The sequence below is a fragment of the Lontra canadensis genome, unplaced genomic scaffold, assembly GCF_010015895.1.
Source record: "Lontra canadensis isolate GAN:19392208 unplaced genomic scaffold, GSC_riverotter_1.0 scaffold4, whole genome shotgun sequence".
NCBI classification, from domain to species: domain Eukaryota; kingdom Metazoa; phylum Chordata; class Mammalia; order Carnivora; family Mustelidae; genus Lontra; species Lontra canadensis.
The window spans coordinates 48334841-48361126 of NW_022630998.1; the positions used below are offsets into that span (position 1 = coordinate 48334841).

The 26286-nt window shown below is 37.3% G+C and overlaps 1 protein-coding gene and 1 long non-coding RNA gene across 3 annotated transcripts in view; both read left to right on the forward strand.

Annotated features, from left to right (window-relative positions):
* The window catches only part of PDE4D (phosphodiesterase 4D), a 1277424-nt gene that overhangs the window by 230883 nt on the left and 1020255 nt on the right, over positions 1–26286 (forward strand). The gene's annotated exons all lie outside the window — the stretch shown is intronic.
* On the forward strand, positions 9394–10437 carry LOC116862749. Its single transcript, XR_004381689.1, has 2 exons — positions 9394–9473; positions 10240–10437. It is a non-coding gene; the product is annotated as an uncharacterized LOC116862749 (long non-coding RNA).

Genomic DNA, 26286 nt, shown 5'->3' on the forward strand with positions numbered 1-26286 from the left:
TGGGGACCTGTGGCTTTTGTGAGTCCATGATGCATGTCTACAACATACCAGTTTCGATCGTCCTGTTGCCTTCTCACACAGGCTACCTTTGTCAAAGATGAAGAAGAATTGGCTGGCGAGGGAGAAGAAGGTGGTGTTCCACTCTAGTGAGAAAAACCAGAGGTCCTTGGTGAAAAAAATTCAGACCTCACACGACCTACTTATGCAATTAACGGTCTACTCAGCTTTCAATTAATTATTCAAAGACCAATTATACTCCCTTCTATTTGTTTGGTTTAAGCTATGTGTTGGCAGTTTTACGCGAGTTGGCCCTAGGCAAGGAGTATGTGGAAGTCAGTCTTAAATCACATTGTCTTGTCGTGACCTGTGATAAAAAAAGGTTCAGTGAGAAAGGTAATGGACATTGGGTACTAGGTGCTAGAGATAGATTGAGAGCTAAGTAAGAAACAGCCCCTACTCCTGTAAGTAAGCAGTGTTATTCATGTGAGTAATTTCACTTCACATCCAGTGACGTTGATACTGCTGAGTAAGAAAGAAATTTTTAGTCTCTTTTTATTTCCATTAACACATGTAAACAGGTATATATCTGGTTTCCATCAGGGTGTCAGGGTTCTGTAATCTTCAGAACAGAGACCCTTTCTGCCTTCTCTATTACTGGGTTCCTCCTGCCCATCACAGCACCTGATATAACACAGACACACACACACATACACACACACATACAGGCACACATACACAGGCACACACAATACATTGAATGAATAAAAACAATACATTGACAGGACTGTTGTTTCTAACTTATCTCTAACATCACTTTATTGTTCTGACAATTGTGAATTTTTTATATCTCTGAAAGCAAGTAAAGTATCCATCTTAAATTATATCCACATTGACGGTGCCATTTCAAATGCTCAAGTATAAAATATCTTAACCCCAAATGGTGAGACAATTAACTCTAGAAATATAACCGGACTCTGAACTCTGTATAATCTGACGTTTCATTGAGAATAAGTTCAGAAAAACAGTTCACAATCTCTTTTTCATTACATGGTATGTGCTGTGTGTGTAGTTTTCAGATGGGAATCAGAAAGATAAGGCTTCGTGCTGCTGTTCCTCACTTACTCTCTCTTTGTCCTTCAGCCAAAGACTTAATCTTTCCAAAACCTGGTTTTCTCATTTGCAAATAAAGATCTCAGGAATTCACAGCATTCAATGAAGCAGCATCTAATACATGGCCTTTAGGAAGCGCTAGTTCTGTTCTGTTCTCATTTTAAACTCTGCGCTCTGCAGAACTCCATTCTCTGGCTCTGGTTTTCCGAATAAGGCCATTACGGGTTGATAATCACTTTTAACCTAAACACATCACTTCCTCTTTGGTTAAAATGAGTACCAATAAAAGTTCACAATTCTGAGGCCCTGGAAATAATACACTGTTGGTTCAAGACCCCGTTGACAGGCACAGTAAAATCCTCACTAAAATGAAGAAACAGGGGTGCCTGGGTGGCTCAGTGGGTTAAGCCGCTGCCTTCGGCTCAGGTCATGATCTCGGAGTCCTGGGATCGAGCCCTGCATCGGGCTCTCTGCTCGGCAGGGAGCCTGCTTCCTCCTCTCTCTCTGCCTGCCTCTCTGCCTGCTTGTGATCTCTCTCTGTCAAATAAATAAATAAAATCTTTAAAAAATAAAATAAAATGAAGAAACAGCCATTTTAATGGTGTTTTCTCGGGCATTAACGGAGAAAGAAAAGAAAGAAGAGACTTGGTAAAAAGACGTGGGAATGAGATAAAAGAACTTGATTTTTTCTTATAAACTAATGGCCTGGAAGCCATGTAATTAAATCCCATAAAGTCTCTGAATTCTGTTATTTCCTCATGGAACCATCATGATTGCCTCAGTTATTAGCTTTCAGGATGTCAGCCTTGACCAGCATATTTCTGGTCTCATTAAAACAATGTGTTAGTGTTCAGTGATTTAGGAAAGTAAACTTCCTTCTAGATTGCTTTATGTGCCTATATTGAAACATCCAAATGAATGTATGGCATGAGAAGGACCATAATTTAAAAGGTTTTTCTTTTTTTTTTTTTTCATTCTCTATAGTGGTTGTTAAAGTATTTTATTTATTTATTTATTTATTTGAGAAACAGAGAAGGTGGGGATCGGGGCAAAGAGAGAGGGAGAGAGAGTATCTCAAGCAGGCTCTACACTTAGCACAGAACCCCATATAGGGCTTGATTTCATACCCCTGAGATTGCGACCTGAGCTGAAATCAGGAGTTGGATGCACCAGCCAGGCACCCCTATAGTTTTATTCTTAAGCACAGTAAGGTTGAGTTCTAGAGCAAACAATATGACATTATAAAATTTTAAGTTTTATTTTCTCCTTTTGAAAGAAAATGAGTAGCTTATTCAGATTCCCTCTGGAAGAATTGGATTAAATAATAATTTTTTTAAAAATTCTGTTATATAGCTTTTGCTTTTCTTGCTTCATGCCAGTTGTTTTCGTAAGTGTCATATTTCCCTTCGTGAATTTTGCTTTCCATGAGTGTGAAGACAAATGACTAGTGCTCATACAAAAATTTAAGTATTTAGCAAAATAAAGTAACTGTATTAGTTTCCTGGGGCTTCTGTAACAAAGCACCACAAACTGGGTGGCTTAAACAATAGAAATTTACATCTCCCACTAGAAATTTGAAATCAGGGTATTGGCTAGGTTGATTCCTTCTAAGGGCTATGAGAGAGGGATTTGTTCCGGGCCTTTCTCCTTGGTTTGTAGAAAGTTATCTAATAAACCTCTTTACACTGTCTTCCCTTTATGCATATCTGTGTTCAATTTTCCCTTTATTATAAGGATGCCAGTCATATTTGATTAGGGCTTACCCTAGTGACCTCATTTGAACTTAATTGCCTCTGTAAAGACTCTATCTCCAAATAAGGTCACATTCTAAGGTACTAGAAATGAGGACTTCAACATATGCATTTTGGAGAGACAACAATTCAACCCATAAATAACCATTTAAATGTGAGCATTCTTTGCCTTTTAACTTGGGAGTCCCTCTACAATGCTAAACAATGTGTTCTTGGTCTATACTACAAAGGATTTTTCCATTTTTGTTAACATCCAAATTAATCTGAAACTTTATTTTTCAGGTTTCATAAAATGTCCCATCAGGGACTCCTTTTAATTATTCACTCTTCACCACTGACAGATCATTCCCTGAGATACAGTAATGTGTACTTTGAGACTCATGATATATGGAAACTCAGCATTGTTAAAGTCATACAGTTAGTATGAGACAGAGCTGTGATTCAAATCTTTATCTCATTGACTGTAAAGTTAATGATATTTGTATGGTCAATGATATCATATTTTAAAATATTCATTTACTATTTGTCTTCTTAATTAAAAAACACTACTTTTCCTGATTGTAATTGTAGCAGGTACTCAGTGAGAAAAAGTTAGGGGAAAAAAATCTCCCAGAATTATAGAGATGAACATTAAAATTATGCATAATTACCATCCAGAGATAGCCATTACATGTTAGCTTTTGGAATACTTGTATAAATATTTTTATAATTCCATTTATATATATATATATCTATAGAACTACATATGCAATTTTTTGTATCACTAAAAGTTCCTTGCAAAAAGTTTTCAAATCTTAAATCATTTGCCCAAATAGAGGTCACCCTAATCTTACTGAAGAATTGTTTTTTAATTCTTTGAAATTAGAATTCTTTTCATTGTTGGATCATTTTAGAGAGGATATGGCACAGGCTGATAGAGTTGCACCCACAATTTAACTTCCTGTTCTTCTTGCTGTAAAGTCCCAAAGGATGAGTGGTCTAAGACAGAGTGACATCAGGGGTTACAGCCAACACTTTGTCTTTTTTTCACTCTCACTTTCATCTTTGAAACCAAGACATCTACCTAGGCATGAAGGTACTTGAATAAGTAGCCCTCTCGCTCGCTCCCGATGATGTAAAAACTGGGATATTTCTCAAGGGAGAGCCCCCTCCCCACCACAGAATCTGAGGCAAAAAATAAGGGAAAAGTCTTTGGCCACTCTCCTAAATATAAGGAGAAAACCCTAAAAAGAGAGTGGGGACTGTGACAACCATATCTAGATATTACAGAATTGAGAGAACCCATTGATTCTTCTTAGAGGATGACCAGGGGAACCTAAATCATGTCAGGATCTGGGAAGGGACAGGATCTGTGATGAGTACATCCTTTCATTTCATCACGGTGTCATTTCAAGGCTTCTCCAGGGTGATCTTCACCATGCTTTTTTTTTTTTTTTTAAAGATTTTATTTATTCATTTGACAGACAGAGATCACAAGTAGGCAGAGAGGCAGGCAGTGAGAGGAAGGGAAGCAGGCTCCCTGCTGAGCAGAGAGCCTGATGTGGGGCTTGATCCCAGGACCCTGGGATCATGACCTGAGCCTAAGGCAGAGGGTTTAACCCACTGAGCCACCCAGGCGCCCCACCATGCTTTTTTATATTATGTGACTTATATATACGTTTAACCCAACATTGTCTTCTCCTGAACTCATTAGATCTACCTGATATTTAAACACTTGTAATCTGTTGGTTTGAGGTTTGATTCTCAAAGTTTTGGTGTGGCATCAGTCCTGATGAAATGCTTGAACCCAGCAGGTTGTCTTCCATGAGGGAGATGGTCTGGCTCACGCTGGTACAGTGGCAAAACTGGTTATAATTCTCCCGGTGCAGACTTGGTTGTTTATGGTAGTCCTAGTCACTTGTGGCCCAGATCCATGGATCTTGCTCCAGGGCTTGTAATGGACTTAGAGCCTATTCACATGATAAATATGGCCTTAGTTCAGCTGGCAATGATAGGAGATTGGTGATTCACTTTTAACACTCACTGGAATAGAGTTAAAGGGACTTCCCTGCAGAATGAGTGAGATTTTTGTGGTGTTTCTGCTGACGTTGTTTAAGGTTGTTTTATGGTATAAAGGTCCTGACTCTGTTCCTAGTACCTTCTGTGATCTCCTTAGTCATATGTCTGCCTTATGCAGCAGATGGAATCACTGCAACTCATTCACTTCATAGTCAGGTATCCTTATCCTACCTTATGATCTACTTTTTCAGACTGTTGTGACAAGTTTTCTACCCTTATGGAAAATTCCTCTCATGGTTAAAGCTTTCAGTAAGTGCTATGAAGCTTAATAACCCTCTTTACTGAATAGGAATAATTATGCGCTAGTTCATAAAATATACACATGGTCTCATTTAGTTATTAGAAAGGCTAGAGTACTGATTCTTGAATGTGAAAAAATTTATAGGCTAAAGAGTCATGATATTGAACAGTTCTTTTGTTTCTAAAGCTCTTTGGAGATGGAGTAACAAATCAGTGAATATTCAAAGCAATGATTATAAAAATCATTTGATTTTATACCAGAAAGCCTACATCTTCTTTCAAAAATAAAGCTTCCACATATGCTATGTTATCCGAAAAGGTATGTGAAAATTCCACCTCAGTCTCTCTATTGTTTTACCTAAAGTATTTAAGGTTTTCTTAACATAAATTGTCACAAGTATGTGCTTATTCTAGTTGACATTCAGCTAATCAGCATGTAAATGTGTGTGTGTGTGTGTTTGCTACCAGAATAAAAGTGGCATTTCTAAACTGCAGAATATTTTCCATGAGTATAATAGGTGGCTCTCATGCCCTCTTATTGCTAAGCAATTAAAAAATGATCAGAACATGTGCTTCTAAAAATGATCTCAGCTATCAAGTCTTTGTGTTAATATTGGCAATTTCTCCCTTCTATTTAGAATTTCGTGTCTTGTTAGAATAATTCATTATTTTCAGATCCCTTTTTTAACCTCGATGTGGCCTCTAACATAGCCCTCTAAATTAATCAGAACTCTTTTGGTTGTAGTGACAGAAATACAACTCAAGGTAGGTGAAGCTATTTGAATAGTACAAATAATGATGACAAGATATGAGTTGTCATAGCTGGAATGGTATTTGAAGACTCATAACTAAAAAGAATAACTGTAGAGGGGTGCCTGGGTGGTTCATTCAGTTGAGTGTGTGACTCTTGATATCAGCTCAAGTCTCAGTCTCATGGTCCTGAGTTTGATCCCTACATTAGAGGCTTACTGGGTGTGGGGCCTACTTGAAAAAAAAAAAAAAGAAAGAAAAGAAAAGAAAAAAGAAAAAAAGGAAAAGAAAAGAAATAACTGTAGAGACTTAACCTCATTACCTCATCATTTGTGGGGCTTTTTTTCTCCATCAGTCTCCTACCTCTTCTTGGTTTCACTCATACACAGGCTCTCTCCACCTGAAAAGGAAGATGGTGGCACAACTTCCATTGATAAGAGCTTCTTTCTCCCATTATCTATACATCTGTATAGGGAAGGATTCTGCTTAGCTCATTGGTTAGATCATGTGTTTATTCTATGGACAGATAACTATTAATAGAAAAATTAGATAATGCAAGTGGTTATTCCTGGGAATTAGAAAAAGAACCCTGCCAGACTCATGTAAAATGAGGGTGTGATGGTTTCTCAAAGGACAGGAAGCTAACCAATCACAAATACCTGTCTACACATCTAAAGCTTTTGCTGCTCCAACCTACCCCAACCTGCTCTTCCCAAACTCTTTTCTCCTCTCATTTCTTGCTTTTCCAGTGGAAAATTGATCTTTAAGTAATATTTTCAGACTCCTACTCCTTAAAAGTTAGGGTAAAGTAACAGCTTCATTATACTTAGAATTTCCATGGGCTAAATAAAGTCCATAGTGTCCTTTTTGTACTTTCAGGTAGATTATTGCTTTTAGGAAAAACTAAATGAATAAACTGAGGTGTTGTTTAATAGTATTTCATGAAACCTATGTCAGGCATGGAACTAAACAGTCAGAATTGGTGTTGATATTCATGTGCCCTGGAGGCCTCTGCTCTAACTCAAGCTTTATTTTCCTGATTGCTGGATAGTGGCAGAATCCTAGGTATTTTGGGGATTGGAACAGGTTAATAGTTGGGGATTCAGAGAAGTCCAAATCAGTAACTACTTACTAACCAACACCCAGACTGTCCTCATATTTTTACAATGATATGTAATTGCTGACCTTCCAACCTGGGTTACTTGTATGTATGTAGGATTAACAGTTACATAAGACAATTACTCTGAGTAACAGACTTTAAGAGAATTGTTTAAGACATGGACCAAAGATGATGTGCTTTTAAAATATTTACTCTGTAGCTTGTTTTCTCATTGATTTTGTTTTATTTTTGTTTTCCAACACGTATTTCAAATGGGTCGTTGAACCACTTAAAATTGTATGCAAATTTTGATGGGTAAATGACATATGCATAATTTATTTTTCTGGGAGGCCAGTTACTTTTACCAGCTTTTCAAACGGGCCCATTCTCTACACCTACACACACATACATACACACAGATGAAGTTTCAAAAATCACTGTCGTAAAGTGTTGTGTTTATAATTTCCATCAATAGGGAAGAATAAAACTTACATAAGGACTTTATATAAGACAAGTGTTAAATAACCAACTGATGGCTTCTCCCTCTGCCTGCTGCTCCCCCTGCTTCTGCTTTCTCTCACCCTGACAAATAAATAAAATCTTTAAAAAAATAACTAAATTACAATTCAAAAAAGTGTGAGAACATATATAGCACATGCCTATGGTTTCCTACTGAAGATTTCTCTCTGATGCTTACAACACCATTTTTATGCTGACTCCTGCAGTCATATTAATAATCAGATGAGGGGTTTACTTTGTTTTCATTTAGCTTAGCTCATTACCAATTCTGGTTCACATGAACCCACAGGTCAAAATTACAAGTATTCTTGTATTAGTCCTTACGAATTTTTCCAGTGGTAAGGTATGAAACAGTGCTCCATATCAAAGATAATTGGGCCTAAAGCTTGTCTGCTTTTATAGCGCAGTAACTGGAAGAGTTTCAGTTTGCAATTTATAATGAGGAAAAGTAGCCTAAATTTTAGAGGGAATGTCTAATAAGCCAGAAGTTATAAACCAAGTGGAGTCAGAGCTGTCTCTTTTACAAATGGTAAAGTCTAAACTTAGACCCTATCCAGGCCAGACTATGCCCTTAGAGTTATGAAGGATAAACAATTGTCAAGGAACAAACCCATTATTAAGACCAAAACTTAAACAATTCTAGAGGCACTTCCTTAAACAGTTCTACATAGGCATTATTGATCTTGAAATTTTTTAGGAAAAGCTATACAGTAGTAAAAAGTATTCCTGAGCCCTAGGCAGTGAGTAAGTAAGTACTATACTTAATGGGGCCAGTGATTCTATTTTGATAATTTAAGAAAGGTTCTCAGGTGTTACATCTGGTTATGAATATCTAGGAATGAATTATAGATTATTAATGAATAATGATTATTATATCTGATGACCACACTCAGGTTTTCCTATATAAATGTATTGTATTGAGTTTGTTTTAAAAGAATATGACTAAATAAGTCAGGAAACAACAAATGTTGGTGAGGATGTGGAAAAAGGGAGCCCTCTTACACTGTTGGTGGGAATGCAAGTTGGTATAGCCACTTTGGAAAACAGCATGGAGGTTCCTCAAGAAGTTAAAAATAGAGCTATCCTATGACCTAGGGAATTGCACTACTGGGTATTTACCCCAAAGATACAATCGTATTGATACGAAGGGGCACCTGTGCCCCAATGTTTATAACAGCAGTGTCTATAGTAGCCAAACTTTGGAAAGAGCCAAGATGTCCATCAATAGATGAGTGGATAAAGAAGATGTGGTATACACACACACACACACACACACACACACACACACACACACAATGGAATATTATTCAGCCATCAGAAAGGCTGGATACTTACCATTTACATTGACGTGGATGGAACTGGAGAGGATTTTATGCTGAATGAAATATGTCAATCAGAGAAAGACAATTATTGTATAGTTTTACTTATATGTGGAATATAAGAAATAGTGCAAAGGATCATAGGGGATGGAGGGAAAACTGAATGAGAAGTCATCAGAGAAGGGGAAAACCCATGAGAAATACTTAACTCTAAGAAATAAACTGAGGGTTGCTGGAGGGAAGGTGGGTGGGGAGATGGGGTAACTGGGTGATAGGGATTACGGAGGGCATGTGGTATGAGCACTGGGTGTTATAGAAGACTGATGAATCACTGAAATCATCTGAAATTAATGATGTACTATATGTTGGCTAATTTAATTTAAATTAAAAAGAATATAAAATTTCATAGTTTGACATTATTAAACTCATGATTGGCTTCTACATTTCCCTTTTGTATGTTTCTACTTTAGCCTAGTCTTTTTACCCACCTTGTTTTTTTTCATTTTTTTGTTTTTTGTTTTTTGGCGACTCAACATATCTTACCAAATGCAGCCGTAATCCTGTATTTGCTGTCCAGAATTATGCAATTTATTTGGTGTGAGGTGAGGGAGAAATTTCTTTTTAAAGGTTCTTTTTTTTTTTAAGATTTTTATTTTTATTTATTTTTTTATTTTTTAAAAATTTTTAAAATTTATTTTCAGCTTAACAGTATTCATTGTTTTTGCACCACACCCAGTGCTCCATGCAATCCGTGCCCTCTCCAATACCCACCACCTGGTTCCCCCAACCACCCACACCCCCCGCTGCTTCAGACCCCTCAGATTGTTTTTCAGAGTCCATAGTCTCTCATGGTTCACCTCCCCTTCCAATTTCCCCCAACTCCCTTCTCCTCTCTAACTCCCCTTGTCCTCCATGCTATTTGTTAGGCTCCACAAATAAGTGAAACCATATGATAATTGACTCTCTCTGCTTGACTTATTTCACTCAGCATAATCTCTTCCAGTCCCATCCATGGTGCTACAAAAGTTGGGTATTCATCCTTTCTGATGGAGGCATAATACTCCATAGTGTATATGGACCACATCTTCCTTATCCATTCGTCCATTGAAGGGCATCTTGGTTCTTTCCACAGTTTGCTGATTGTGGCCATTGCTGCTATAAACATTGGGGTACAGATGGCCCTTCTTTTCACTACATCTGTATCTTTGGGGTAAATACCCAGTAGTGCAATGGCAGGGTCATAGGGAAGCTCTATTTTTAATTTCTTGAGGAATCTCCACACTGTTCTCCAAAGTGGCTGCACCAACTTGCACTGTTCTCCAAAATGGCTGCACCAAATTGCATTCCCACCGACAGTGGAAGAGGGTTCCCCTTTCTCCACATCTTTTTAAAGGTTCTTGAGATGAATCCCTAACAGGTCCTTAGTTGATTCACATATTCAACAAGTATTTATTATACATCTGTATTGCAGGCATCAGCTATGTTCATTGCAGTGAGCAAGATGGACCTGGCATACATCTCCTTAAATGGAGGAGAGTGATGTGAACTAATTAGGTGAACAAATAACCATAGAGATCCATATAATTCCAAGCAAGCATGAGAACTAAAAAAGAAAAAGAAAAAGAGAAAGAAAGAAAGAAAGAAAGAAAGAAAGAAAGAAAGAAAGAAGAAAGAAAAGATCAGAGAGCTCGGAAAAGTAGTAGAAGGGGTTACCTCTGATGGAGAGAAGGGAGATATTGTAATAAACTTCTTTTAGAAGGAAATATGTTAGCAATGACTTTAAGAATGAGAAGGTGTTAGGAATTGTGGGAGAAGGAAGAGCTAAGTAGAGAAAATATGCTCAAAGTTCCACTAAGGAGCTGAAGGAAGACCAGTATGGGTTAAATGAGTGGGAGAGAACATGGCATGAAATGAAGAAAGAGAGAGCTTCTTGGAACTCCTGGTACTATTCATCAAGTATGTTGTGTTCTGCTGCTGGCCAGACAGAAGCTACTGGCTCTATTGGCTCCATTGCATCCGTGTCTAGGGACGTGATGCTAGAGCTAACCAGTGAGTTGTGAGCACATGTGATGCATATCATACTCTGATCAGTTCCTAAGTTAAGTCTAGTAGTAATACAGATCACCTCTGCATTGACTTTGGACTTCATAACCATCTTCAGAACAAAGAGGAAAAGTGTGTTGGGTGCTATATAAAGGGAAGAGGGAAATGTCTCTTTCAGAGGCAAAACTGAGAAGTAAAATTATTTTGTGTAATGTTGTAGTAGGTTCTGCTAGACTAGAGGGTGGCAGGCAGGTGAGTGGAAAGAACCCTCCTTTCACATGAAGAAGGAAGAGAAAGATGTGAAGTAGTGCCTGTGACCTTGGTGAAGTTACCCTTCTCAGACTCTCATGCTTCATAGGAATAAAGATATAAAAAATAAAGTTTTAGTCACTTCCCTGTGCACCAAGAAAATTTCCAGAGCAGCCCAAGGCCATTGATGTAGGCTGTTTATCAGTCCTGCCTGTTCAGAACTCAAGAACCTATGATCCTGTCAAGAACAAAGGTGACCCCATATATTTCAATAGGTACTAAACTCCACCTGATGTAGAGGTATGCCTGAAGCCTGCTGGGGAACATGATATAATACCTTCTCCCATTCACTTCTTTGAAAAGATTCAGCACTTCATAGTGCCCTACTAAAGTCAGACCATGGGCATTACATGGAGCTGTGGTCTTCAAACTGGGTCTGTGAATTCTGGAGTATGGGAAAGCATTGCAAAGGTTACCTAGCTGCACGTACTTTCAGGAACACCATTGCAAACTCTCAATATGTGTTCCCTTTTCTGAAACAGATCTGCCTGAGAACCAATCCAGTTCTGGATTGGAGTTACAAGTTCTCTTTTCCAATATCCCTTTTCGTAATTATCCCTCTCCCACTTGACAAAGAGACATTCACCTCTTTCCCACCACAGATTTCACTATGGTGCATTGCTATGAAAAATATCTAACACATTTCCAATAGAAATCAAAAAGACAATTTGAAATACTATCTTGGTACTGGTATTAAAAAAGTAAATTACTCTAAAGATTGAGTAACATCTTCCTGTGCAAAAAAAAAGTACATATCTGTTCTTTTAACAAAATTGAAGGAGGGCTTATTTTAAGTCTACAGCTGGTAGACATTAGAGACTGATGTTTGATATCACATCCTCAGTTTTAGGGTTTTTTTTTTTTGTTGTTGTTGTTTTTGCCATGTGTCTGGATTGTAAGGGATCTAATAATATTACCATAATGAAACTTTCCCCATTCCCCCATACCTATTCAGTTGTAGCACTTATTATAAAACTTAAATATAGGAATATAATTTGTTCTAACAGTGAAATATGTTCACCCTCAAATAAATGAGCAGATTGAGAAATTCAAGACCATTTGTCTCATTAAAAGATGAATTTCCAATGTAATTTTAGTTTTACATTAAGCAGTTATTAAACCTTATAAAATGTTTTGAATAATTATGTACTAAAGTATGTGATTATAATGATAGCTCCACTCAGGAGAGAAATTTTAATACTCAAGGCATTATGGCCACAGTACAGCTTAAAAAAATTAAATATCCATTTATATGCTTTTTTGTTGCATAGACATTTGGTAGGTGATAAAATGCATTGAAATTTAAAATGCATTATTAGTTTGATAATAATTTCTAAGTAAATAGAATGGAAATACAAGTTTAAGGGGAAATACTAACAATATTAAATTTCTGGTAGTTAATGAAGACTTTGTCCATAAATTATTTTAATGGATAATGGAGACTTAATTGCCATGACATTTTGATTTCATTGGATTCAGTTTCAGAAAATTATTTAATAGTTTTATTTTAAAATGTGAATTTTACAATGGGATAACACGTTCCTTGTAACTATTTATCTATTTATTTTGCAAATCTTTAAACTTAGGATGAAAAAAATAAATTTGACTTGAAAATATATGAGGGAATAAATAGTTTATCAAAAATATTTTAGATAATATAAAACTGAAGTTTGAAAGTTACTGGCCTTGAGGGTTTCTTCCCAGGTTTGACTTCCTATTCTAAATATCCTTAGGTAGACTGTTGCCAACTGTAGTCACAGTTAAGCCAAATTTAAATGTCAGGTATGCTAAAAATACATAGAAATTGGAAACATGAATTAGAGAGCATTAAGTGTTAGCAGGCAACAATAATCTAGAGAATTATAGCTCTGATGAGAATGATTAACCTGTGGTCTTTAGAATTTCTTGGTATTAGAATGTTGAAGGGATGTCAAAAGTGGAGTATAGATATCTGGAGGGCTGTGCACTGGTAAAGATTGGGGAGAAAGGACTTCTGACTTTCCTAGTCAGAGTGAATAAGCGTATTGGAGAAAGAGAAGAAAACAAGAGAAGAACATAACCCATTTAGAAATAAGAGATAGAGAAGAGTAGGTTAGAAGGGGAAGGAATTTTTCTTTTTAAGTTGAAAGCAATTTCCAAACAGAAAGGAAGGGGGAAAAAAGAACTAAAATCCTAATGCAAAGACAACCAAATAGGTAAAATTCATGGTAGGATGAAATATATTAGATTTAAAACAATAGATAAAAAGTTAGAGAGAAATGAGGCCAAAGGTTAGAGATAAATTTAAAGATGATAAAGTATTAAAAGAGTAGGCTTCTGTCATGAAAATAAACACACAAAGAAAATTGAAGATTAAGAAAAGAAATTTAGAACTAACAGAAGTAAAAAATAAAAATCAAACTGAAAATCTTTTAAAATTGAGTAATGAACACTTGGAGGTGAAAGGGTGATAGAAAAAGATGGCTGGGGAGCAGAGACAGAGCACGGTGACTTAGTGCTAGGTGAGCTGAGAAGGGCCCTCTGTCTCTTCTGCTAAGGCCTGGTAGCCTGCACCCCAGAGAATGGGGGAATCCTCACAAATTTAACTGTCTTTCCTTAAAGCAAATAGCTAGGGCAGAGGAGTGGCTGAGCTTGGCCGCAAGCAAGCCAGTACACTGTAATTCAACACTGTGTTGGAAAGATTATTCAGCAGGGACATCTTTGCATAGATAACACAGGTAATGGTATGACAGGGCAGCTTGGGAGAGACTGGGAAGGTGGGGCTTTGCATCACCTCCAGGATACAGGTCATTTACGTTGCCACATTGACCTGTGGTAGGATTGGTTGTCTCTGAAAGCTAACAAAGGGAAGTTTGGGGAGAAGAAAAGAGCCTGCACACAGAGTGGAGCCTTACTTCTCACTCACCCAAAAAGAAGCAGGTGTGTGCTCTCCAGCTTCTGATGTCCTAACCGAAGACAGGGTCTCTCATCACTGTGCCCATCAGTGTGGCCCTGCAGTAAATGAGAATCTGAATCCCAGCCCAGGCTAGCACTCAGTGTCCCAAGAGTGCGTACTGCCCAGCAAGGCAGGGGGAAACCCTTAGGGTAGATTGCCAAGTGTGTGCAGAAAAAAGGGGCACTTAGGTGAAGGAGACTGATGGCATGTTCATCATTCTCAAATTTTTTTTTTTTTTTTTTTTTTTTTTTTTTTTACAGCCGATGTCTCTTCTAGTGGCCCTGAGCCATTCTCAGCTTCCAGTAGCTTGAGCCACATCATTTCTCCAAGCACAGTGTTTCTCCCATGCTCCCATACCTAGATCTGCTCTGGCAATGGGAGTTCTCTTCCCCTGGGCCCTGTAGGTGCTGCTGTATCACAGACCATTGAGACTATTGTCTTGTCCTACTCAGGTCTCTTATCTAAAATGTTCAGTAGTGATGAATAAATTTCAGCAAAAGCATGGATATGCATATGAAATAACCTAAAAGCTTGAATCACTTGCTTTAAAAATGGACTCCAGCGGTGTCAAGCAATTTGATTCTGCTTTTAGTGAGTGTTTCTTAAATGGGCTACCTGACAGTAATTTGTCAGATTCTTTCTAGGCCTTTTCTCAGAGGTATCAGCCTTGTGAGCATCATGTCACTTAGCATGTTTTCCTGGCAGTTTTTTATTCCTGGGAAGATCATTTTACATTAAAATATATATATATTTCTAGAAGCAGAGCAATGTCTGACAAACCTAAACATTTATGGAAGTTAAAATAAGAATGTGGGCTTTTTAAGTAGCATGTCAGAGCTTTTCCTGAAAATATCAGGCAGAAGTGTTGGACGTGGATAATAAAACAGCTTTTTCTGTAAAAACAGAATGAAGGAAAAGAAATAGAATGCTACTCTACTATATTACTATATTTCAGACAGAACTTTAAAAATTCTGTTGTGCTAAACATGTTATGAAGAGCAAACATTAATGTATGTTGTAAAATGTCACTGCTTGAATATGAATGTCACTTGATCCCTCAAAACCGATAAATACAAATGAGGTCCCATTAACAGTGTTGTCTATCCTAACTGTAGTGTGCATTGCCCCACCTCCCTCTTTGTGTGACTGTAGCACCTGGGTCTCTCCTGTTCTCCCTCTTTCTCTTCCTGTTCCAGTCTCCTCACTTTATTTCTGGGAGTCTCCAGTGTTTTATATGTCCTGGAAACAGTTGTGCTCTTTGTCATTCCTCATCACAGGGGAATGGCCATCCTTTCAGGCAGGGCCATGTTTTGGTGGCGTCCAATCCCTCTCCGTGCGGATGATGCGTCTGTGGTCTCGTATCCCCATAGGTGTGAGATGGTGGCAGAGCTGATCCTTTGGCAACTTCTGTGCTCTATTTTGTCACCTGCACCCTGAAGCAGAATCGTTTGTGCTGAGTTTTGTTTTGTTTTTAATGAATATAGTTACTTCATCACCTGACTAGAACCCCTTTCTTCATCTGGGCTAAAACCAACTCATCATTTGTGAATATATTGTGTGCAGGGATATACAATGTTTTTTAGGAGGAAAGGTGACAGACACCATGACATTCCCTGAAGCCCCACTGTATTGGTCAGATCAGGCTACTGTAACATGGTCACATAGAATGGGTGGCTTAAATGATGAAATTTATGTTCTCACTGTTTTGGGGTCTGGAAGTCTGAGATCATGGTGACAGAATGGTTGAGTTTTTGGTGAGATCTCTTCCTGTTTCTTCAGTTAGCTGCCTTGCTGCTGTGTCCTCCTCATGTGGCCAAGAGACAGAGCTCTGATGTCGTTTCCTCTTCTGATAAGGGCACCAGATCCTTACGACCACAAGTAAACTTAATATACTCCTAAAGGCCCTATCTCAGAATATGGTACTGTTGGGGAATAGGGTTTCAATCTATAAATTTGGGGTTACACAGTTAAGTCCATAGCATCCACTATTCTCTTGTTTCTTGTTCCTCTCATAAAACAACAACTGCAAATCCAGGTGTAAATCTCCTTCCTAGCTCACCTTCCAAAGTAGAAGTGTCTGTGCTAATCACCTCAGGCATATAGAGCTGCCACACCAAAGAGCCAATTTGCAAATTACATTTGGGGCACATTTAGGACAACTGTGTACATAACTGTATTGCAGAAGTCATAACTTTTCTGGGACATGGACTACTTAACCTTTATCCTGGAATATTCCCTTACCTGCCTCAGGAACCTACTGAAGTGAAGTGAACAAACCTTTTAGAATTTCTGAAAAAAAAAAAGAAGAAGAAGAAGAAGAGAGTTGTATTGGAGCCCCAGTTAGCGTACCTGCCCAGTAGATACACAATCTTCAGGAAGAAGAAAGTGCTCCAGAGAAGGAATGTTTAATACAGGGTTATGTATGGTTTTCATTACATCAGGAATTACAAATCATCATGATAAAGGACATCTCAGAAAATTACAAACTTTATCTTACGCTTTTACTATGTGCATGTTTGGAGGCTTTGGAGTTATGGGAATGGAACTTAGGGAAATTTTTACTCTGTAGTTTGAAATGTTCCTTTTAGGTTACTTGCTAACAAAGCAGATGTACACTGTATGCACAGGGCAGAAACAGAGCCCATACTTTGAAGTTTGGTTAAGTCATTCTGATCATGGTAAATGTTCAAGTGTAGCTTCCCTGGGAGTCCAGGAGCAGGACCCACAAACACTGAATGTTGAAAATGTCCTTTATCAGTGTGCCGGAGTGGCTCAGTCATTAAGCGTTTGCCTTTGGCTCAGATTGTGATCCTGGGGTCCTGGAATCGAGTTCCACAAAAGGCTCCCTGCTCAGCGGGAAGCCTGCTTCTCCCTCTCCCACTCTCCCTGCCTGTGTTCCCTCTCTCACTGTGTCTTTCTCTGTTGAATAAGTAAATAAAATATTACAAAAAAAAAAAAAAAGAAAAGAAAGAAAAAAAGAAAGAAAATGTCCTTTATCAAATCCTGCCTATAACCAACTCTCTGCTATAGCTGTCTACTGCCTGGGGAAGCCTCTGCGATTAGGATTAAGCCTACTGATACACCCTGGAGTTGTAGAATGAAGACCACAAATTTGGGGCCAGTCAGCCTGGTTCTGAATACTAGCTGTATTATTTACTACCTGCCAGGACATGGTGAGCTATGTAACCTCTATAACACTGAATTTCATTCTTCAGCAAATGCAGAAAATGAATACTACTTAACCTTGCAGAACATTTTTTTTAAAGAATTATTTATTTATTTATTTATTTGACAGAGATCACAAGTAGGCAGAGAGGCAGGCAGAGAGAGACAGGGAAGCAGGCTCCCTGCTGAGCAGAGAGCCCAATGTGGCCTCCATCCCAGGACCCTGAGCCCATGACCTGAGCTGAAGGCAGAGGCCTAACCCCCTGAGCCATCCAGGAGCCCAACCTTGCAGAACTTTTGAAAATCAAAGGGAATAATGTAGTATGCACCCAGGACTGTACCTGGAATGTGGTTTGCTAACTTGTTATGTGATTGCTTTGAGAAAGAAAGAGAAGAAGAAAGAGGAATCTGCTTCAGGGGTACTCTGAAGTCATCAAAATGATCTTGCATTTACCAAAACCAATGACGGCATTTTTAGAAGCAAGAGGTTGAGAAAACCATGATGGTAAATCAAATTAGCGATGAGGTACTGAAATTCTCCAAATGTTGTAAATTTTTGATGGAACTTTAAAATACCATCAAGACACGGTGGTATTCTAATGTAGTTTTTCTTCTCAAGCTCAATTAGATTTTCTAAATTTTAGATATATTCTTGTATTTACACAAATAATAATAGTTCATTTATTATTTTGAGACATGGAACAATTGATAAGAACAGTAGAGGAGAGCTCCAGTATGTCTTCTTTCCTGATGTTCAAGAAAATAGACCAAGCTTTCCTTCTGGTCTCTTTCAGTCCAAGTTTATATTTGCAAAGCCAGGTGAAGAGACCAATAATTGGGCCCATCCATCTGTTTTCCTGCTCTCCTTGTCTGCCACATAGATTCACTTTATTCTTTTTTCCTTTTTTTTTTTTTTAATATGGAATGCTTCACGGATTTGCCTGTCATCTTCTCTGTATCCTTACAATTTTAGTACATGTGCTGCTGAAGTGAGCACCAGATTCACTTCAAAGAATACTCATCATACCTCAATGCAGAGGCAAGCAGCAGGGCTCCACAGGGGAGTGTGCAAGACACCTTAGCAACTTTTGGGTTTTTTTCCAGAGATAAGAGACTTGCAGAACATGAGTAAGTGAAATGTGGGCACATATGGGTGAATACATCAGACATCAGGGGACTGAATTTGTGTCAAAAGAGAGCAGAGAATGTTCACCATTTATTGCTCTTCTTTTTGAAATTGCTTTTTCCTTTTTTATTTTGTTATTGTCTGTGATCATTGCAGAAGTGTCAGAAATTACAGAAAAGCAGAGTGGTTTCTCTGGAAAAATTACAGATGGTGATGGATGACGATGTAATCCTGTGACAGTAAAACGCTATATTGAGTACTGAGCTCCCTGCTGGATGAGAGAAAGAACACACGAGTAGATAAAAGCACAACAAATTTTCTTTTCACTGTGTCTCAGGAGAAAACAATGCAGATCAGCATAGATGGAAGGAAATGAGGTTAGTTAAAAGAAGGAACTTAAATAATGTAGACCAAGGCAGAGTATTGATTACGAAAGAAATGACTCACCTAGTAAGAGTGTAAATGAGAACAAGTGTTGTGTCATCTTAGATTTTATTGTTACTTCTCCTGAGGTGCTTTTATGCATTAAGAAGGAGTCACGTAGTACAGAATGAGACAAAGAGTTAATAATTATATGGTTAGATGAATTAAGTGATTCTAGACCTCAAATTGAATATTTCACTTCTGTTTTCCTAGGTCAACGGTCTACCTTGTTTCAGTGAACCAAGTTGGTTGTAAAAATTCTACTATGCTATCAGGAGATGGCTCAAAAACATCTCCACGAACTAAGAACTATTATGCCAGAATATTCTGTGGGCAGGGACGCATGACATGTTTTAAAGTATCGAAAAAATTTTAGGGTAGTGCAATCTACTCACACACCTAAGCACTGTTAGATACAATCTAAAAAGTTCATGGAAAACATAAATTTCATACATGAAAAAAAGACTAGGTCCTACACACACATATTTGCAATAGCCTAGCTATTAAGAAGTCATGATTAAACATAGATTCTATCTAACTTACCCAATTTCTTAATAGTAGAATAAAGAACTTCTTGGGAGAAAGAAGCTTTTACTCAAAACCTGCTTCTCTGGATCTTTCAGAGTTGAGAAAAAGGAAACCAAAAAGGCCCAGAAGTTACAAAGCAAGATATGTATTTATTAGGATTGATTCACTAGTGTGCTTGGTTTTCCATCCTACATTAAGGTAGGGATTTTGCCTAGAGGGTAAGAATGACCTGCAGTTCCTGCTCTTTTTTTAGTTAAGTCAGTGCAGAATGATGCATTAGGTATACAGAATAACAGTCTCCAAATGCCCTTGAAAACTCTGGCAAATAGAGCACATTGCATTTCATTATGTGACCCTGATGAGGAATGACAGTTATATTAGGTTAAGAAATGCCAATATAATTGAAGGCATTGGAAATGGCCCATTGAGGAAAGGTGATGAATTATCCATTGACTTAATCTAAGAAAAGAGGATGGAGAAAAAATAAAGGGGTTTGATTTCCTATGCAACTTGTTCAGGAGACAGCATCTTAAAGGATTTTGAATGGCATGTTCCTAAGCTGTTCACGTGGCCTGTGGTTGGTAAGGAGAGTCAAATGAACAAGCTCGAAGGTCTTCCTATCTTAAAGTGGACAAGCAGGAAATGAGATTGCACAGTGGAAGCTGTCTATGCCTGTCAGTAGTGCTGCCTGGATTTTTTCTGACTGAAAACAGTATGAAGAGAGCTCAAATTATCAAAATGTTGCTCTGTTCTGAGGGGTAGAGCTCAAATTATCAAAATGTTGCTCTGTTCTCAGGGGTAGTTTTGGGTGTAGCGGAAACTCTGGGGTTATACAGCTTGGTTTCAAATGGTAGTTCCTCTCCTTAATATCTAGATGAGCTTGAGCAAAGTATTTAGCCTCTCTTGGTTCTAACTGTCCTCATCCATAAGATGAGTGCAACAATACATCTCACCTCACTGTTTCATTTCAAATATGAAATGAATCGGTACTGTTCAGATATTTAGAGCATTTTTTTGTACAAAGGAAGCCCTCTATAGATGTTAATTGTTACGGGTGTGCATTTTCCCACAATGAAAATTGCTTTTTTTTTAAATCTGATGATAAAAGTGATACATGTTTATTGTTTAAGAGACAGATTTTAGAGATAGAAAGAAGAGAAAAAGTTATTTAGAATCAATTTGACCTCAGATAACTACAGTTAACATTTAGGTATTATCCTTCAAGATAGTTTTCTGTGTGTAAAACACACATAATGTATATCACATGACCTCCTTAATGCCCTATTATATGGAAATGCCCTATTATATGGGGTACTCTGAAGTCATCAAAATGATCTTGCATTTACCAAAACCAATGACGGCATTTTTAGAAGCAAGAGGTTGAGAAAACCATGATGGTAAATCAAATTAGCAATGAGGTACTGAAATTCTCCAAATGTTGTAAATTTTTGATGGAACTTTAAAACTTTAAAATTTTTGGAGGCATCACATGCAGATTGCAGTTATTATATGAAAGTGATGAATCATTAAACTCTATCTCTGAAACTAATAATACATTATATGTTAATTAATTGAATTTAAATTTTTAAAAAGTGTTAAAAATATATATATATGTGGTTTCCCTATGAAAAAGAGACTGAGGTTGAAGCAATTATACCCAAATGGTTGTAACAAAACCGCCCATGAAAGTTGTCTTGAAGATTAAAAATGAGGTATGTAAGGTACTTGGAACAAAGCCTGTAGAATAGGCTCATAGAATAACTCAAACTCACTTGTGAGTTTTGCATTTGATGGACAAAGAGGTAGGGAGGCTCCATGGGCAATGGCTGACACAGTTTGGAGAATTTAGGCTTGAAAATCAAGATGATGATGATATGGATGAGGAAGTTCAGAGAAAAAGAGCAAGGTTATAAAATAGTTTAATAGGATGGGTATGGGAAGAGAAATGGAGCAAAGAAAAGACATGCATTGGGAAAAGCTTGCTTATAGTTTTCACCCATCACTCTTGTTTATACCACAGGGGGAAGATAGGAGCCTCTACTGCTTTTTGTTCAATGATTTGTGTACTGTATTTTCCTTATTTCCTCTGTTAAAGACATCTTTAATCTTTTAAGGTCTTATAATCTCCTGTTTTTGCTTTTAATACTTTTGTAGTTTTTTATATTTAAGTTTTAAATCCATCTGTAAATGTGATTATGCTTATGCCATAAAGGATAATAAGTTGTTTTTTTTTTAAATGGATAACTCCTGGTCCCGTTACCATATACTTAAATAGCCCTATTTTCCTAACCTACTTGAAATGCCACCTTGATTATGATAAGATTTCCACATTGTTGTGGTAGGTTTTCATATATAAATAATCTGGTTTTGACCTGTATTCTATTCCATAATAAATTTGTCTTGTGCCTTGACAATAGTACTTTTGATTGCTGCACACTTATATGACTCTACATAAAGCTAGTAAGAATGGAAAAGGGAAGATGGATTGGAAGGTTTTTTTTTTTTTTGCTGTTGTTTTTGGTTTTTTTGTTTTGTTTTGTTTTGTTTTTTGTTTTTGTTTTTTTTAAAGCAAGTCTTACCACTCCTAGTTCAAATGATAATGTGGTTGTCTATGGTGACAGCTCTCATACTGGAGCAGGTCCTCTATCTAAATTCTTTTTAGGCAATTAGGGGGAAAGTTAGAGTTTCTTCCTGAGTCTTTGGGTCTTGATTGTTTTCAGCTAAAATAATCTGCATGCCAAAGTGGCACATTTTGGGGTAGCCTACCCTTGGCTCTTAAAACATGAAAGGAAAACAAGAACAGGAGGAATAAAGAAAACAGAAGGAAGAGGTAATATGTGCGGAAGGATGGTAAATCAAATTGAAATATGGTACATTTGACTTTCCTGCAAGATATGCAGGTAAAGCAGACTTGCAGGTCTTGAAGTATGGAAGTTGGAACTGGAGTTAAAATTTTTGGAGGCATCACATGCAGATTGCAGTTAAACTTGTGAGAATGAATGAAATGATTCCAGGAGAGTGGAATTAAAGGAGTGGCTGCCATAGTCTTCAGTATCATACCTGGAATGGCTTCTTCTTGCAGCTGATAAAATTTTCCTTGCAGCCCTCTAGCAAATTCCTTAAGCAGCCTTAGCTTATTGGTGCGACCTCTACCCACTGCTCTGGGTCTTTTGAATCTCCAGATTTGAATTCATAAGCTCTACGAAATACTCTTACGGTACTTCTGTGATAATTTTTCATCTTCAATATTCTCCATTCTCTTATTCCAGGAATATTAGTTGGATCTAGATGATATTTCAGTCTATAGATGATATATAGATCTTTGGATGAATTTCAGTCTCTTATCTTTCCTATCTTATTTTTTGTCTTTTAAAGAAATTCTAGGGGTGCCTGGGTGGCTCATTTGCTTAAGTGTCTGCCTTCAGCTCTCACAACCAGGGTTCTGAGATCCAGCCCTGCACTGGGCTCCCTGTTCAGCAGGGAATCTGCTTTTCCCTCTGCCTCCCACCTCCCCCCGCACTTGTGCTCTTGCTCTCTCTTCCTCAAATAAATGAATACATTCTTTAAAAAAAAAAAAAGAAATTCTACTTTCTAGGAACTTATCTCATATTTATATTCTAACTCTTCTGTTGAATCTTTTACTTTAGCAATCCTGTTTTTATTAGCTCTTTCTTGTTCTCTGATATTGATTTTGTTATACTGAAGGAATATTTTTTTTCCTTTTTTTTTTTGAAGGAATATTTTCTTACATTTCTGTTTGGATAGTAGTTGATAATATTAACGGATTTTCTCCACATTATTTTTTTCATTTGAGTCATTTTATCTTCCTCTGTTTCTTTCAAGGCAGGTTTTCTTCAGATGCCTGATGAGCCATGATCATCTTATTATTCAAGTTCAAGGGATGAAAAGTGGAATGAACTCTGACTTGCATTTTGCTTGAGGTTGATGGGGCTGAATTGATGGTTTTATGGAGGATCGGAACATAGCAGATTGTAGAGGTCTTTCGTGTGGAGCTATTAGTATTTTCCTTTATTTACTTATATCAGTGAAGTTTTTGTTTTCAGGGAAGGGTCTTCCAACATTTCCCTCTGGCAGTGAGACATAATGGCTACTTCTAGATTTAGAGACTTTGCCTTAGAACTCTTATTCTTAGTTACTCTTTTCACTCCTCTGCTCTTTCCCGACTTTACTGTACTTGATGTTTCAGATTTCTAAACCTTTTCGGTTGGACAAGGCAATCTCAGTTTCTTTCTCCCTCACTTGTACCTCTTCTGGACACTTCAAACTGTGGTTTGTTTTACTTTGTTTCATTAAGTATCACTACTTTATCTGCTTTAGCTCTTTCTTTTGTTGAAATATTATGTTTTCTGATGATTCTTCTGGTTCCTTAATACGATTATGATTTTGTACATTTCTCCCCTTTTGTGGTATCTATGATGGGAGAGGTAATAAATATACATGACCATATCCTAGGAACGTCACACAAGATAATATATAATACAAATAATTATAAAATTACACTATTGTTCCAAGAGCTCAGAGTTAGGGAATTAGGAGACCTGTGACCAGAATTTAAGAAATCAGGAAGTGTAAAGATTATAGACAGTTGGCACTAGCGTTCTCAGTAGCCCATAACACAAAAGTGGGTAATTCTTGGGAAATTTCTCAGTGTTTTATAGGTTTATGCCAAATGCATAAGGCTGTGTACCTGCCATTACAGTATCATACAGAAAAGAGGACGTACATTCTTACTGAAAAAAGGAGTATAAATATTAAATAAAGCCAGGATAGGTAGAATCTCTAATTTCATTGTTGTTTGTAGTTCCCCAAAGAAGCTAGAAACACTGTATCAGTATGGGAGCCCCCTTTTGATAAAATGTATATGTGTGTATGTGTGTACATTTTTTTTTGGAGTAAGGTAACCGTTCAGGATTCTATAACAATAAATAACTATGATTTGGAATTTATTTTTCCTCATGAAAATGGACAAAGAGGATTTTCCTATTATGGTGTTAACATTTGGCATCTATCTTATGAATGGCAATACTACCTGGCACTTTTCTTTTCTAAAATGTTACAGGGGATTAAGAGGTTGGCAATATAGACTCTTTCACTGTATTTTAACAGTGACCTTGCAGATGTTATTATGGGCTGTTCTAACATTTATGATCTTTCTTTTGCCAGTTTTCTGTTACCTTCATTCCATAAAAGAGCTTCTTATAGAAATACTTTTTAGTAGGCCTTGTTTATTTTATCTTCTTTTCCCCCAGGAGACAAGTTAAGAGTACAGATGGCATTTTTTGAGGATATTACTTTCATTTATATCTTTATAAATCTGGATAGACAATTTTCACAATAACAGTGCTCAAATCCAAAGGAAAAAGAGCAATATTTTACAAAGTATAAGTAATTCTTAAGGGGATTTATCATTTAACTCTAAAGGCTTGCTTTCTTTCACTTTTCATTATTTTGGCTTGGGAGACTGCTTATAGAATATAAGATATAGTTCTATATACAGAACTCTTAACACCATATAAAATAAGTAGATTAAATGTGGAAAAAATAAAACTAAGAGTGCCCAGAGTTTATTACACTACTCATTTTTACCATACTCTGGTAGAGTTTTAATGATTCAAAGCCAGGAATGAGAGGAATCACCATCACTCAAAATGCTCAAAGCTTCAGTTATACTCAGGAGGCTTTAAAATTTCACCAGTTTCTCAAGTGCCCTGTATTTTATCTTTTAAAAAGATTTATTTATTTATTTATTTATTTATTTATTTATTTTAGAGAAAGCGTGCACACAGGCAGGAGGAGCAGAGGGAGAGGGAGAGAGAATCTCACACAGACTCACTGGGGATTTGGAGGCGGGGCTCCATCTTAGGACCCTGAGATTATGACCTGAGTCTAAATGAAGGGTCAGTCTCTTAACTGACTGCACTGCCCAGGTGCCCTCAAGTGTCCTTGAAACATCAAATGTTGGCCCCTTGCTCTCCCCTGGGTTTAGCTAACCTGGGATCAATTGCAGGGTATTTTCTTGTAATTTTCCTACAATTTAAACAAGGATCTAAACCAAACAAGCTATAAAGCAGCAGATTTGGAGAATTTTCTTAAGTTTCTGTCCAAAACAGTCATATTCATACAAACATTTTATATCAATGCAAAATAGTCTGTTGTAGTACTGTGTTCCAAACCTAGAGACAGGAATTAGGTAACTTAACTTCTCTCTGAATATGTCACCTATTTCCTTCAAATGAAAAAATGGCTTTAGTTGTTAGTTATATTTAGTTATAAGCACCTATATCCAGATCTCATTTAAATGCTCTACATGAGCAAAAGACTGAAGTTAGGAATCTGTTATCATATTTATATTAGTTATTTAATTCAGTATTTTTGGAGTGCCAGATATTGTGCTAGACGAATAATCTGACCTCAGTGATCTCATAGCTCTCTAGTGAGAGAGATCAGCTCAGAAATAAGAAATAAAGCAATACAATGTTCTAAGTGGAAGGTAGAGATAGTAACCCAGGGCTGGGAAGGACAAGGGGGAAGGGGTTATTGAGGAGGAAGTGAATGAAGAAAGGCTTCTGAGAGGAGGTGTTGGCAGAGCTGAGTATTAACAGATGTGAAAGATTAGTCTAGGTTGATATAGAAAAGATTAAAGAAGGATGTCATGGTGTTTTGGGGCAAAGAATGCATATTGAAATCACAGACATATTAGCTAAGGCCAGATGTATGGAGGAATCCTAGTATTTTAGTGTTGCTAAAACAAAACAAATAGGTCATGGAATAATAAGAGATGAACCTGGAGGTTCATCGAGAGGGATCAGCTCCCGAGGGTATAATCCTGTTTGTGACACTAAGGGTGGGAGAGGCTCAAAGGCCTCAGAAGATACTGAAGTATGTTCAGC